This window comes from Pelophylax lessonae, assembly GCF_965119305.1.
Source record: "Pelophylax lessonae genome assembly, chromosome: 3".
NCBI classification, from domain to species: Eukaryota; Metazoa; Chordata; class Amphibia; order Anura; family Ranidae; genus Pelophylax; species Pelophylax lessonae.
In genome coordinates, this window is record NC_138770.1 from 536,990,968 (window position 1) to 537,005,637 (window position 14,670).

A 14,670-nucleotide genomic window follows, 5' to 3' on the forward strand; every position below is an offset into this window, starting at 1 on the left:
AGTGCAGGAACTTCTTTTGGAAATCCCTGCTGCGCCGCAAAGTCCGCGTCACACCTATTTGGACGGGGCAAATAGGGTTTTAACCAATTCCCACTTTATCAAAAAAAAAGTTAGAGATACTAAAAGCAAATTTTTTTTTGTTTAAAATAAAAAAGAGGTTATATTTAACCTGCTCTGTGCAACGATATTGCACACAGCGGACCCTTACTTAGGGGGCACCCACGCGTGCGCACTCCTAAGCCTGACTGTGTGCATCGGGTCTGGTATGGAATTTGAGGGTAGCCCCATGCCGAAAAAAACGGCGTGGGGTCCCCCCCAAAATCCATACCAGACCCTTATCCGAGCATGCAGGCCAGGAAAGGGGAGGGGACGAGCGAGCAGCCCCACCCCCCCTGGACCACACCAGGCCACATGCCCTCAACATGGGGGGGTGTTGGTGCTTTGGGGCAGGGGGAGCTCTGCACCCCCCACCTCAAAGCACCTTGCCCCCATGTTGATGAGGACAAGGGCCTCATCCCCACAACCCTGGCCGGTGGTTGTGCGGGCAGGGGGCTCATCGGAATCTGGAAGCCCCCTTTAACAAGGGGCCCCCCAGATCCTGGACCCCCTCCCTATGTGAATGGGTATGGGGTACACTGTACCCCTACTCATTCACCACATAAAAGGCAGTGTATGGAAATAACGACAAGAGACGTTTTGGAAAGTTTATTAAAAATCTTCATCCGACTCTTCTTGTCTTCTCCTCTCCGGGGTCTTCTCCTCTCCAGGGTCTTCTGCTCTTTTGCTGTCCGCCCTTCTTGTCTTCTCCTCTCCGGGGTCTTCTGCTCTTTTGCTGTCCCCTCTTCTTGTGTTCTTCTCTCCGGGGTCTTCTGCTCTTTTGCTGTCCCCTCTTCTGCTGTCCTCTCTTCTTTTCTTCTCCTCTCCGGTCTTCGGCTGTCGGCTCTTCTTCCTCCGGTCCTCCTCAGACGACGTCTTCGCTGATTATGCCTATCTCCGGTCTCTGCAACTTATTATATAGCCATTAGGGGCGTGGCCCTGATGACGTCATCAGGAGGCCCCACCCCCTCATGTCACAGATGACGTAATCTGTGACATAAGGGGGCGGGGCCTCCCGATGATGTCATCGGGGCCAAGCCCCTAATGGCTATATAATAAGCTGCAGAGACCGGAGATAGGCATAATCAGCGAAGACATCGTCGGAGGAGGACCGGAGGAAGAAGAGCCGACAGCCGTCAGCAGAAGACCGGAGAGGAGAAGAAAAGAGAGGACAGCAGAAGAGGGGACAGCAAAAGAGCAGAAGACCCCGGAGAGAAGAACACAAGAAGAGGGGACAGCAAAAGAGCAGAAGACCCCGGAGAGGAGAAGACAAGAAGGGCGGACAGCAAAAGAGCAGAAGACCCCGGAGAGGAGAAGACCCCGGAGAGGAGAAGACCCCGGAGAGGAGAAGACAAGAAGAGTCGGATGAAAATTTTTAATAAACTTTCCAAAACGTCTCTTGTCGTTATTTCCATACACTGCCTTTTATGTGGTGAATGAGTAGGGGTACAGTGTACCCCATACCCATTCACATAGGGAGGGGGTCCGGGATCTGGGGGGCCCCTTGTTAAAGGGGGCTTCCAGATTCCGATGAGCCCCCTGCCCGCAGACCCCCACAACCACCGGCCAGGGTTGTGGGGATGAGGCCCTTGTCCTCATCAACATGGGGGCAAGGTGCTTTGAGGTGGGGGGTGCAGAGCTCCCCCTGCCCCAAAGCACCAACACCCCCCCATGTTGAGGGCATGTGGCCTGGTGTGGTTCGGGGGGGTGGGGCCGCTCGCTCGTCCCCTCCCCTTTCCTGGCCTGCCGGGCTGCATGCTCGGATAAGGGTCTGGTATGGATTTTGGGGGGGACCCCACGCCGTTTTTTTCGGCATGGGGCTACCCTCAAATTCCATACCAGACCCGAAGGGCCTGGTTTGGAACCTTGGGGGGACCCCCACGCTGTTTTTTTTCCCATTTTGGCGTGGAGTTCCCCCTCAAGATTCCCACAGCGCAAGTCGGATCCGGATCCGACTTGCGGTGTTGCGGTGCGACCTCCATTCAAATCAATAGGCTCCCATAGGGAACCATTGATTTTGAATGGAAGAAAAAAAAACGTATAACGTGGCTTAACGCACGTTAAGCAACGTTATAGCAAAGTTATTCAGCTTTTAGCAGCGTCAGGCGTTTTTAACGCTGTAACGCTGGTCCTCAGAACGCTCAGGTCGTGGGTTCTTGTTGCAGCTTAAAAACGCCTAGGCCACTTACAGCTTTAAAAACGTCTGAGTGTGCATGAGGCCATAGAATAACATGGAGGGGCGTTTTTAGGCTGCAAAAAGAAAACGCCTGATGCTGCTTACAGCGGCGTTAAAAACGCCCCGTGTGCATGGGGCCTTAAATCTAGCTGACACCTGCTCCAGCTTGCACTTTCCCGCCTATTTTTGTATACCAATCACTGGGGGGGGGGGGGGGGGGGGTCTGACCACTGCTATATTTATTGCAAGCTTTGACCAGCACCTAATTACCACATGCATTTAATTATTTATTTCCTTTTGTGAATTTACTTTAATGCCTATTTATGCGGTATTTTACAAGCGTTTTTGGTGTTTGCGGTAAATACCGCATAAGAGCAATAGTGAATTTACATTTTCCTGTGAATTTTGCCCAATATGTCTTTACTTCTGCTGTAAAGTAAGGTCATAAAGGCATTCATCAAAGTATAAAGGCACTCTTTTGCTTGTCTGGAATAGTACAGTAGCCCTTGCTACTGGGGAGTGGTAAAATCGTAGCTCGAACACCTCTTTGTTCTGCACTGCCCCCATGCAGAAGAGGCCTTTTAGTTACACGCCGCTATTTAATTTCACCGCAATGAAAAAGGAAAGGGCGCTTTGTTCTACCGCAGAGTGGATATGCCCTGCATCAAGAACAATGCTGCATCTTCCCAAAAAACAGCTCTACTCCACGGAGCTAGGCCATGACAGCTCAGCTCCACATGCTAAGTGGGAGTCTTGGCTGTAACAGGTAATATTCATCCTGACAGATTTCCTTTAAACACATGGTACACAATCAATGAGGCATCCACACTATGGTGCCAGTGTCGACACTTGTTAACACTTCAGCCCCGGAAGGTTTTACCCCCTTAATGACCAGGCCATTTTTTGCGATACGGCACTGCGTTGCTTTTACTGATAATTGCGCGGTTGTGCGACGCTGTACCCAAATAAAATTGATGTGTTTTTTTCCCACAAATAGAGCTTTCTTTTGGTGGTATTTTTTTTTTTTTAATTTCTTCTTTTGGTGGTATTTGATCACCTCTGCGGTATTTATTTTTTGCGCTATAAACAAAAACCGACAATTTTGAAAAGAAAAATACAATATTTTTTACTTTCTGCTATAAAAACATTCCCAATAAAAAAAAAAAATGAAAAATCCAATTTTTTTTTTAAAATTTATATCTTATTTTTTATTTTCCAATTTTTTCATCAATTTAGACCAACATGTATTGTGCTACATATTTTTCATAAAAAAAAAATCCTAATAAGAGTATTTTGATTGGTTTGCGCAGTAGTTATAGCGTCTACAAACTATGGGATAGATTTATGGACTTTTTATTTTATTTTTTTATCCTTTTTACTAGTAATGGCGGCAATCAGCGAATTTTAGCAGGACTGTGACATAGCGGCAGACAAATATGACACTAAATGACACTTTTTGGGGACCAGTGACACCAATACAGTGATCAGTGCTAAAAAAAATGCACTGTTACTGTATAAATGACACTGGCAGGGAAGGGGTTAACATTAGGGGTGATCAAGGGGTTAAGTGTGCTCCTAGGGAGCGCTTTCTAACTGTGTGGGGGATGGATTTGAGGAAAAGAGAGATCTGTGTTTCAGCTTAACTGAAACAAAAGATCTCTCTCTGTCTCTGTGACAGGACAGCCGTCTGCCTTGTTTACATAGGCAGGCGGCCGTTCTGTCATTCCCCTGCACGATTGCAGGTGGCTGGCAGCCATCGCGGCTGCTGGACCCCCTGATTGGCACATGCGCCCCAGAGAACCCCTGCACAAAATCACGTACCTATATGTGATTTTGCGTAGCCGGGCCGCAGTATATATGCAGTGGGCGGTCCGGAAGTGGTTAATATAGGTTTTTTTTTTTAATTTATGTCAAGTGTAATATCGCAGAAGCAAACATAAGGACACTCACAGCTTGAACGTCTCATTTTTTCCATGTCCTACCTTTCAGATTCACCCATCTGAGAAACATGGTTTATAAAATCAAGCAAGATGACGGCATACCATCTGGACTAGATTTGTGTACAGGACCAGACAAATCCAAGGTAGCAAACATATAGAGCCAATTGAAGTTACAGTGGTAGTAGGTATTGTAAATATCTCCTAAACTTGCACTGTTTAGTAGGGATGCACCGATCCAATATTCGGATCGGATATCGGCGCCGATATGGCCATTTTAGATGGATCGGGGAATCGGTAACATTGACCAATCCACATGCCGATACGGTTTTTTAGGTGCAATACTAGTATGGGATGGGAGCCGCTACTTCCTGTATAGGCCCGGCTCACAGGTGGAGTGATATCAGATGCACTCCGCCTGTGAATGGAGGAGCCATACACGTGAAGCAGCGGTTTGCTCTGTACTGCAGCCGCTTGCTTTGTGTGTAGCTCCTGATCGGTATCGGTGATTTCACAACGCCAGATATCAGGTCCAAAAAAGTCGGATCGGTGCATCCCTACTGTTTAAGAGATATTCAGGGTGCACGCAGCCATAAACCGTGCCATAAGCGGTGGCTCCCACGTGCATGCATGGGAGTGATATCATCGCGCCCTCAGTCACTCATGTAGCCAGAAGCCGCGAACCTGGAAGGAAGACCGAGGAAAGATGGAAGCCCTCTCAGCAGTGACAGCATGGCGCTGGAGGGCTTCAATTTAAGGTACGTCCCTCATAGTTTGCTAGTATGCGATGCATACTAGCACATTATGACATTGCCTTGCAGGAGAGAATTTTATCTTCAACTGCGGTTTACTATCGCTTTAACCGCTTTCGAACCGCCCGCCGCAGAAATACTGTGGCAGGCTGGCCCTCCTGCGCGAACAGCCGTAGGTATACGTCGGTCGCACGCCTGCAGCTAGGGGGCAAGCGCGCGCCGCCCTGGCGCGTTTCTGCCCCCATTTGGCAGCCGGGACTCTGATTGTACAGGGCAGGCAGCTCTGATTGCCGCCTGACACCCGCGATTGTTCCCCGCTGAGAGAGAAGAATAGTCAGCTGTTATAAACACAGCTGACCGTTATTCTCCCTGGAATGATCACAGAGCTCCTGTGATCCTTCTATATAGGATCACAGGAGCTCTGTGATCATTTCACAAGCCCCGCCCCCATACAGTTAGAAACACCCCCTTAGGTACACATTTAGCCCTTTGATTGCCCCTGGGTTAACCCCTTCCCTGCCAATGGCATTGTTACAGTAACAGTGCATATTTTTAGCACTGATTGCTGTAGTAATGTCACTGGTACCCCTAAAAGTGTCAAAAATATCAGTCAGGGGTCCAATCTGTACCCCGCAATGTCGAAGTCCCGCAAAAGATCGCAGATCACCACCATTACTAGTAAAACAATAGAAATTACATAAATCTTTCCTGTAGTTAGTAGACACGATAACTTTTGCGCAAACCAATCAAAATACGCTTATTGCAATTTTGTTTTTTACCAAAAATATGTAGCAGAAAACAAATTGGCCTAAAATGTTAAAAAAAATGTTGTTTTTTAATTTTTTTTTTTGGGAATGTTATATAGCAGAATGTGAAAGTTATTGTTTTTTTTTTTTTTTTCAGAATTGTCGCTCTATTTTTGTTTGTAGCGCAAAAAAAATAAAAATCGCACAGGTAATCAAATAACACCAAAAGAAAGCTCTGTTTGTGGGGAAAAAAAGGACATCAATTTTATTTGGGTACAGAGTGGCATGACCGCGCAATTCTCCATTAAAATAACACAGTGCCAAATCGCAAAAAAATAGCCTGGTCATTAAGGGGGCAAATCCTTCCGGTCCAGAAGTGGTTAAAGTTGAATCCCAGGCAAATGGATAAACCAATAAAATACTTATAATGGAGTTTACCTGCCAAAGGATTTAGTGCCGGTTCACACTGGTGCGATTCGAGAACCCTGCGAATCCACTGCCGTTTCCTGCGTTCACACTGCCATATGCGAACCGCAGGGAGAATCAATACAAAGTTGTTGACACCTCCAGATTAGTTTGCATATCGCAGTACGAACTGGCAATTCAGACAGGAATCGCATCCCATAGGTGTGAACACCCATGCGATCCGATTCTGGTGCGGACTAAAATAAGGGTTCTGCGCGATTTTGGTGAGCAGTGCGAATCACATGCGATGTCCGACTTCGCTGAAGTGTGAACTGGCACTTCTATTTCTCTCCACCCAGCCTTGAGCACAGCCCTGCCTGACAGGAAAAGGGATCTGATTTTTCTCTGTTAAAGTTTCACTTTCACCTAGTCCCGGTTCATACTGGTGCGATGCGGGAAACCCTGGAATTTCATTGCTTGCTCCCGCATCGCACCAGAATCACACAGTAGTTCACACTGATATCTGCGAATCGCTGGGGGTGTCAATGTAAAGTTAATGACACCCCCAGATTGGTTCACAAATCGCAGTGCGAATTGTGAATTCGTGCAGGAATCAAATCACATAGGTGTGAAGTGAAACCCATGTGATCCGATTCAAGTGCGGACCAAAAAAAGGGCCCTGCATCGTTTTGGTGTGAATGCAATGCGATTTCAGCCATACAGTTTGTATGGCTGAAATCACATCGCATGTGATCTGCACAGCAATGCGGTACAAATCACATGCAATGTCTGGCACTGCACTAGTGTGCACCGGCACTTACAGGTCTACACCCCCACCCAGTGAAAAGAGTCCCATCAGTTTGTCACTGGCGCGGAACGTGAACAATCTGCTGGTAACCTGGCAGACAATCTCCACCTCGTCCAATCAGAGAAGCTTTGCATTCTTTGAGCAAAATGCAAGGCTTTCTAGGAATGGTAGCTGTGCTGACCAAGCGACCCCCTCTGGTCACTATGTAGAAGGGCAGCCTCTTGGCATAGCACCCAGAAGACCGCGGCCATCGCTGCAGTGGTTCAGGTTACTACTGTCATATACAGCTTCCACACAGTCCAATCTGGTATCACATACGCATTATGGTGTACAAAACTGGCCCAATGCAAGTATGCAAAATATATGATCCCTGGAGTTCAGCTTCAATGCCCCTCATTAGATCTGAAGAGTCACAGCTGTGATGACACATTCCAGTTCAGCTACACCATTCTTTCACAGCAGCTGAAAGTACCCAATGCTAATGAGGTGAAAAGTAAATTAGAGCTCCACCTGCTGGCCTGAGAATAGACTATTGGTACTTGATTAGCAATATCTTCTATTTATCTGATTAACCATTTCAGCCCCGGAAGATTTTACCCCCTTCCTGACCAGGCCCTATTTTGCGAATCGGCACTGCGTTAATTTTTATGGACAATTGCGCGGTAGTGCGATGCTGTACCCAAACAAAATTTTATATCCTTTTTTTTCCCCACAAATAGAGCTTTCTTTTGGTGGTATTTGATCACCAGTGCGATTTTTATTTTTTGCCCTATAAACAAAAAAAGAGCGACAGTTTGGAAAAAAAAAAAACATTTTTCACATTCTGCTATATGACATTCTCAAAAAGAAAAAATATGTAAAAAATCAAAAAAAATGTTTTAACATTTTAGGCAAATTTGTTTTCTGCTACATATTTTTGGTAAAAAAAAAAAACGCAATAAGCGTATTTTGATAGTTATCGCATCTACTAACTACGGGAAAGATGTATGACATTTTTAGTGTTTTTTTTTTTAAACTAGTAATGGCAGCGATCTGCTTTTTTTTTTGCGGGACTGCGGCATTGCAGCGGACAGATCGGACCCCAACTGACATTTTTGACACTTCTGGGGGTACCAGTTACATTACTGCAGTAATCAGTACTAAAAATATGCACTGTTACTGTAATAATGCCATTGGCAGGGAAGGGGTTAACCCCGTGGGTGATCAAGGGGTTAAATGTGAGCCTAAGGGAGTGATTCTGACTGGGGGTGGCGTGGCGTCTGAGATGACCATAGAGACATGTGATCCTATATAGAAGGATCACAGGGGCTCTGTGATCATCCCAGGGAGAAGGACGGTCGGCTGTGTTTACATCAGCCGACCGTCCTCTCTCAGCGGGGAGAGATCGCGGGTGTCAGGTGGCAATCAGAGCCGCCTGACACATGCATCGGCTTCCCAGCAGACGAGCGCGCTCGCCCCCTAGACTCCCGAGAGCGAGCGCCGTACATGTACGACGATTTGCCTGGGAGCGGGCTGTCTGCCGCAGTACATCTGCTGCGGGCGGTCGGAAAGGAGTTAATAAACAAAAAAGAATATGTCACTCATAGATTTACTTTGGGGCTTCCCTTGTCAGCTGTGTGCTCTGCATCCGCCTCCACAGTGAAGTCGGGGCTGACAGCTCAGTGTGGGATCGGGTCAGATCAACTTCAAAAAAGGTAAGTGTACTGATTTCTTCTTCACAGGGTTAGATAGGTTAGTGTTAGATCATGGATGTCTATAGATGCAGGGATTTTACTGTTAGGGTAGACTTCCACTTTAAGGCCCCTTTCACACTGTTCTGTAACAAAATCGCAGTAAAAACGCATATACATAATGTACCTACACTATATTGTTGAAAGTATTGGCTTGCCTTTACACGCACACAAACTTTATTGGCATCCCAGTCTTAGTCCATAGGGCTCAATATTGAGTTGGCCCACCCTTTGCAGCTATGACAGCTTCAACTCTTCTGGGAACCCTGTCCACAAGGTTTAGGTCTATGGGAATGTTTAACCATTCTTCCAGAAGCGCATTTGTGAGGTCAGGCACCGATGTTGGATGAGAAGGCCTGGTTCCCAGTCCCTGCTCTAATTTATCCCAAATGGGTGACATATCCGCTGACACCCGCTGCTATCCGATCCTGTCCGTGAAATCCAGAGGTATTTTCCATCTGTCTGGAGGATCGGATCGGAAATAAACGGACAGGCGGTCTGTTATCATCCCATCTCCCATAGAGGAGAGTGGGGATTTGACAGGTCTGTCTCTGCAAAGTAAGTGGGCAGATGGAACTGTCATCCACCTGCTCAGCAGGGATCAACGGATCGATCCTCGCTGAGCAAAACGGAGTCCGCCGGGCGGAAAGCCCATGTGAAAGGACACTCAGGCCCCTTTCCACCTGTCAGCTTTTTTGGCGGATCTAAATGGACGCCCCATGCATCTCTATGGGGCATCAGGTGTCAGCGGAGACATGTCCGCTGACATCCAAACCGTCAAAACCGGACGGATGGAAACCCTATTTTCCATCTGTCTGGCGGATCGGATCGGATGAGAATGGACAGGCGGTCCGTTCCCATCCGATTCCCCCATAGAGAAGAATGGGGACCTGACAGCTCTGTCTGCGCACACAGCGCGGAGACAGAGCTGTCATCCGCCTGCTCAGCAGGGGATCGGCGGATCGATCCCCCGCTGAGAAAAACTGAGTTCGCCTGTCGGACTTCGTGTGTGAAAGGGGCCTAAGGCTGATGTCAGATGGGTGATGCAGCCCCTAGCGAGTGCTCCTTTATCGAAAGTGCCAGCAGCAGGATTGCTAAGAGGCCGTTTGTCCCAGAGGAATCGCTCCATCTGTATGGGGCAGTGAGGTGTCGCTCCCATTACTAGCGATCAAGGTCTACAGTGTTTGGGCCAGTGACAGAGGGAGCGGTTCCATAGGCATAAACAAGCTTTGTTGCACTCAGCGACAGATCAGTGTCGTAGAAATCTCAAACTATTTTGTAGCTCAGGTTCAATTGACATTTTGCAGCATCAGAATCCCCAGCTTCAGTAGCCACTCATGTTATCCAACACCGATGCTGACAGTCATGGCACACTGGCAATTTGTAGCTGTACAGATAGCTAGCTACAAATGTAACTACAGATCGCTGTTACAAAGTAACCAGTGTGCCATGGCCCTGAATGATAACATTTTTCTCCAAAGCTGTATTCACCATAATGGCAATTATTGGGCTGTGCCTCTAGGTCAGGGGGATTGGAGGGGGCAGCACAAAATCTCAAAATGTAAAACTTTCATTCGAAGAAAACATTAGAGGGAATAAAGTGTAGGGAATACTGGGAGGAGTCACAAGAATCAATACATTTCAAGAAACATAAAACCGCCTCTCATTTCTCTTGTTATTTTGTACCGTTAGCTCTCGTTCTCATTGAATGCGGCTTTGAAATAGTGCGACTCCATCTGAAATTGCATGATTCCAAAGCCGCATATCAGTGTGACTTCAGGTGTAACTTGGAAGACATCTGTGCGGCTTCGTGCACAGATGTCTATGCAAGTCGCGCCTGAAATCACCAAAAGTAGTGCAGGAACTACTTTTTCAAGGTCACGCCGATTTGATCAGTGACATTGCCGACAATAGGGTGCAACTTGTCATGCGATTTGATCAGTCAAATCGCATGACAGGTTGCTCCGGTGTGAACGTGGGCTTAAAGTGATTGTAAACCAACACCTTGTAAAGCAACCTGTCAAATCGCATTAAAGTCGCTCCGGTGTGAATGTGGGCTTAAAGTGATTGTAAACGATCACCTTGTAAAGCAACCTGTCAAATCACATGACAAGTTGCTCCGGTTTGAACGTGGGCTTACAGCGATTGTAATTTTTTTTCTTTTTTCCTGTTGTAATAAGGGTTTTCCATAAATAAATAAAAGCTGGCCACTGTAAGTACCCCTGTCAGTGGTGAATGGTTTGTCTCAGCCCTCTAAGGCTCCGTTCACATGTAGGCGTTTTGGGGCGTTTTTGGGGAGTTTTTCTGCTCTAGGATCAGCTCTCAAAACGCCCAACAAGACAAATCCTATTCATTTCAATGGCCCCTGTTCACATCTGGGCGTTTTGACGCTGTGAGCAAAACGCCCAACGCTCAAAAAAGTACTTGAGCTTCTTTTTTGGCAGATTACAGGCGTTTTCCATTGGTCTCTATTCAATCTAAAAAACGCCTGCACAAAAAACGCCTGTAAAAACGCCTGTAAATCGCGGTAAAAATCACGGTAAAAAACGCCCGAAAACGCTACGCTCAGGTGTGAATGTAGCCTAACTGCTACATCTGCAGGACAGCTTGTTCTGTTGAAAAACAACAGACTTATAGCCCCCGTTCACACTAAGGCGACCTGGTCGCCTCACAGGTCGCCTCCCATAGGGAAGCTGCGGACCCGTTCTAATAGGAGCGACACAACTCGCTCCGACTTAGAAAAAGGGTCCGGAGCTTCTTTGGGGCGACCAGGAGGCGACCGCCATAGACTTCAATGTTATGAAGTCCGTGGCGGCCGCTCCGAGGTCGCGGCGCGCAGCTCGCACCGCGACCTCGGAGGTCGCCACCCGAAGTCGGATCGCGTGCATGTGAACGGGGGCATATGAAAAATTGTTCAAACTCATTTTTGAAAAAAGAACACAGGGCCGCGAGAGCAAACGATTGTACCATCATGTAATGACCGATAAATCGTTCAATGGACATAAATGAATCTATTTTTTGTTTGTTTTTTTTTCGCATATACCTAGTGCAAACCGTTTGGAGGAGAAACACATTAACCTTTCAATTTATCGTTCGTTCAGAAAATTTCCAAACTTGTCCTTTGTTTTTGCGGCTCAAAAATGTCACAACCGATTACCGATTTGTGCCCATTAACTGGTCAAAAAATGAAAGAACTGTCCAAATGACCGAATTACGGCTGATTTTTCATATAGTGCATGGCCAGGCAGTTCTTTTTTGACTCGTGACCCCATCCACGCAATCATTATCAATGGGGGAGTCCCTCCTGCTGTGCTATTGTACTCTGTCAGCGAGGAGACTTATGCCCCATACACACGTGCAGATTATCTGCAGACTTTTGCCTGCAGACTTACCAAAACCATATAATATGAGGTCAAACCTAAACACTTTCAATTTGTATGCAATCCAGCAGGCCCTTGCACTACATAGAAAAGGTAAGTCTGCAGACAAAAGTCTGCAGATAATCTGCACGTGTGTATGGGGCATTACCTGCCGTCAGAGTACACTGATCAGCCCCGCTGGCTATAGCCGGTGGTGCTGATTGAGAGAACATTTTCCAACAAGCTCGTTGTACACAAATTGATGGAAAGATTGACTCATATACAACCAGCCTTCCCACATGTGGACCTGGTCCCTGTCTCATCTTTGTCACTGATACATTCTGCTGGAGAGCTTGTTCTTTAACCACTTGCCGACTGCCCCACGCAGACTTACTGCGGCAGGGCGGCTCGGCTGCGCATAATCACATAGATCTATGTGCACGAGCCGTGATTAGACACAGCGGGAGCCAGACCGCGGGAGGAGTGGGCTCGATCGCCGCTGGCCTCCCGCAATCTTCGGGCACTGATACATTCTGCTGGAGAGCTTGTTCTTTAACCACTTGCCGACTGCCCCACGCAGATTAAGGCCTCTTTCACACGGAGCGGACCGCATTGCGATCCGCTCCGGCACTTTTTTTTTTCACTGAGCCGATGACACTTGTTATATCCGCTCCGTATGTCCGCATATCATCCCATCCGTTTGCGGATGATATATGGACATAATGTAAGTCTATGGGCATTGCGGATGTCAGCGGATGACACCGCTGACATACGATTTTGCTTCCTTTCCATTTTTTGAACGGAGGAAAAATAGGGTTCTGTTCCGTTCCAAAAAACGGAACAGAACTGAAAGGAAGAAAATCGGATGTCAGCGGATGGTATTCCGCTGACATCCGCAATGCCATAGACTTACATTATGTCCGTAAATCATCCGCAAAAAATAGGATGATTTGCGGACACACGGAGCGCCGTGTGAAAGGGCCCTTACTGCGGCAGGGTGGCTCGGCTGCGCATAAACACATAGATCTATGTGCACGAGCCGTGATTAGACACAGCAGGAGCCAGACCGTGGGAGGAGTGGGCTTGATCGCCGCTGGCCTCCCGCAATCTTCGGTCACTGATACATTTTGCTGGAGAGCTTGTCCTTTGCAAAACAACAGACCTGCTGGCTGGATCACAGGGTGAAAATAGAAGAAAGACAGCCTAAAAAAAAAAAAAAGCAGCAATCACATCTAATAACTGATAAGCTGCAATATAATAAATGTTTGCTTTTGGCTTTAATACCGCTTTGTGCAGGAGCCTGGAGTTGGGCTTTAATGCGGCCCTGGCTGCAGCGCGTCAGAGTGTGTGGGTGGACAGAACGGAAAAAGGTAAGTACCAGAACTGGAGGGTGCCTTCGACATGGCAATGGGGGGGGGTGTATTTTCCTCCTCCAGATTTCCATCAATCATGCAATTCCACAAAACAACTGAGCAGCAGAGGGAAGCGTGCAAGTCTCATACATGTGCCGCACAACAAAGATGACGCACACGGGGCTCAACGCCATCCGCAGCATAGCAGCCTGTAGAAGTAGAAAGAAAAGTGCATGAACTGATCCCCCTATACAGCAGGGAAGCCATACTTCTACAGGAGACAAAGGCAAAGCTCTCATAAAGGATGCTGATGCCATTTGCAGTGATGTGTGTCAGTGATGTGTATACACCTATCCAATGATGGGGGTCATTGTCACATCACATCTGCACAACTGTCATCTGTCACCAAACTTCCACCCCCCCCCCCCCCAATCTAATCCAAATAGCCCAGAACTCCCCCCTCCTGTGCTGATCTCCTTATAGAGGTGGAAGCATGCAGCCAGTAAAAGCCCCCCTCTCATTCCAGCACAAGGCATTGGTGATCACAGTAAGTAAAAGTCCCCTCCTTAGAGCACACTCACCCTTCTTCACCATCCGCTAAGCCGGCGCAAAGTTTTCCATCTTCTGCAGCTCCAACTTGTCGGCGATGGCCGCTTCCTTCCAACCTTCCAGGCGATCGGAGGAGTACAAAGGGCGAATGTTTTGTTATTCCCCGAACACCGATCCAGACCTTCCCTGCCTCCTTCCCTCGGCGAGTCTGGGGAACGTCTAGGAGACATGGTGCGGCTCACATACCGACACGCCTTCTCTCAGGCTACGCACCAATCCAGAGCCATAAGGAGCGCTCAGATTTGCATACAGAGTGGGCTCCAGCCAGTCCTCGCTGGCGGGGCGTGTCTTGTAGAGTAGCGTTGAGAAGTGGAAGGTATATAGAGCGGTGCTGTCCCTGAATGTGGTCCCATCTCCTCAGTGTGTGGAAGGTGTGCGGACCCCGTGTATAGAGGGAGCACTCACCAGGAGGAACTCTACAAGGGCAGTGCAGGCTCTTTTTTATAGGTAGGGGCTCATTCGCACAACAAGGAATAATACATGGAAAACACACAAGTGTTGCAGCGTAGCATCCTGTGTTATTGCGTCCCGCTGCATTTTTAAGAGCTTGTTTACAGGTGTGTCGCTGTTCTCCGCCTCTTTGAGGCACCATTCACACCTGTGGGACGTGAAATGTGTGTGGTATCATCCTGGAGGGCACACTGCAGTGCCATAGGCTGGGTCAGTGTTTCTCAACCTTTTTTCTGTCAAAGCACCTTTT

General features: G+C 47.7%; 1 protein-coding gene across 3 annotated transcripts in view; it reads right to left on the reverse strand.

The window, feature by feature from the left end:
* The window catches only part of TIAM2 (TIAM Rac1 associated GEF 2), a 457,180-nt gene extending 443,072 nt beyond the window's left edge, over positions 1 to 14,108 (reverse strand). For all 3 annotated transcript variants that reach the window (XM_082250259.1, XM_082250257.1, XM_082250261.1), the window contains exon 1: positions 13,943 to 14,108. The gene's annotated coding sequence lies outside the window, so the exon portion shown is untranslated. The remainder of the gene's footprint in view (positions 1 to 13,942) is intronic.
* Positions 14,109 to 14,670: the final 562 nt, after the last annotated feature.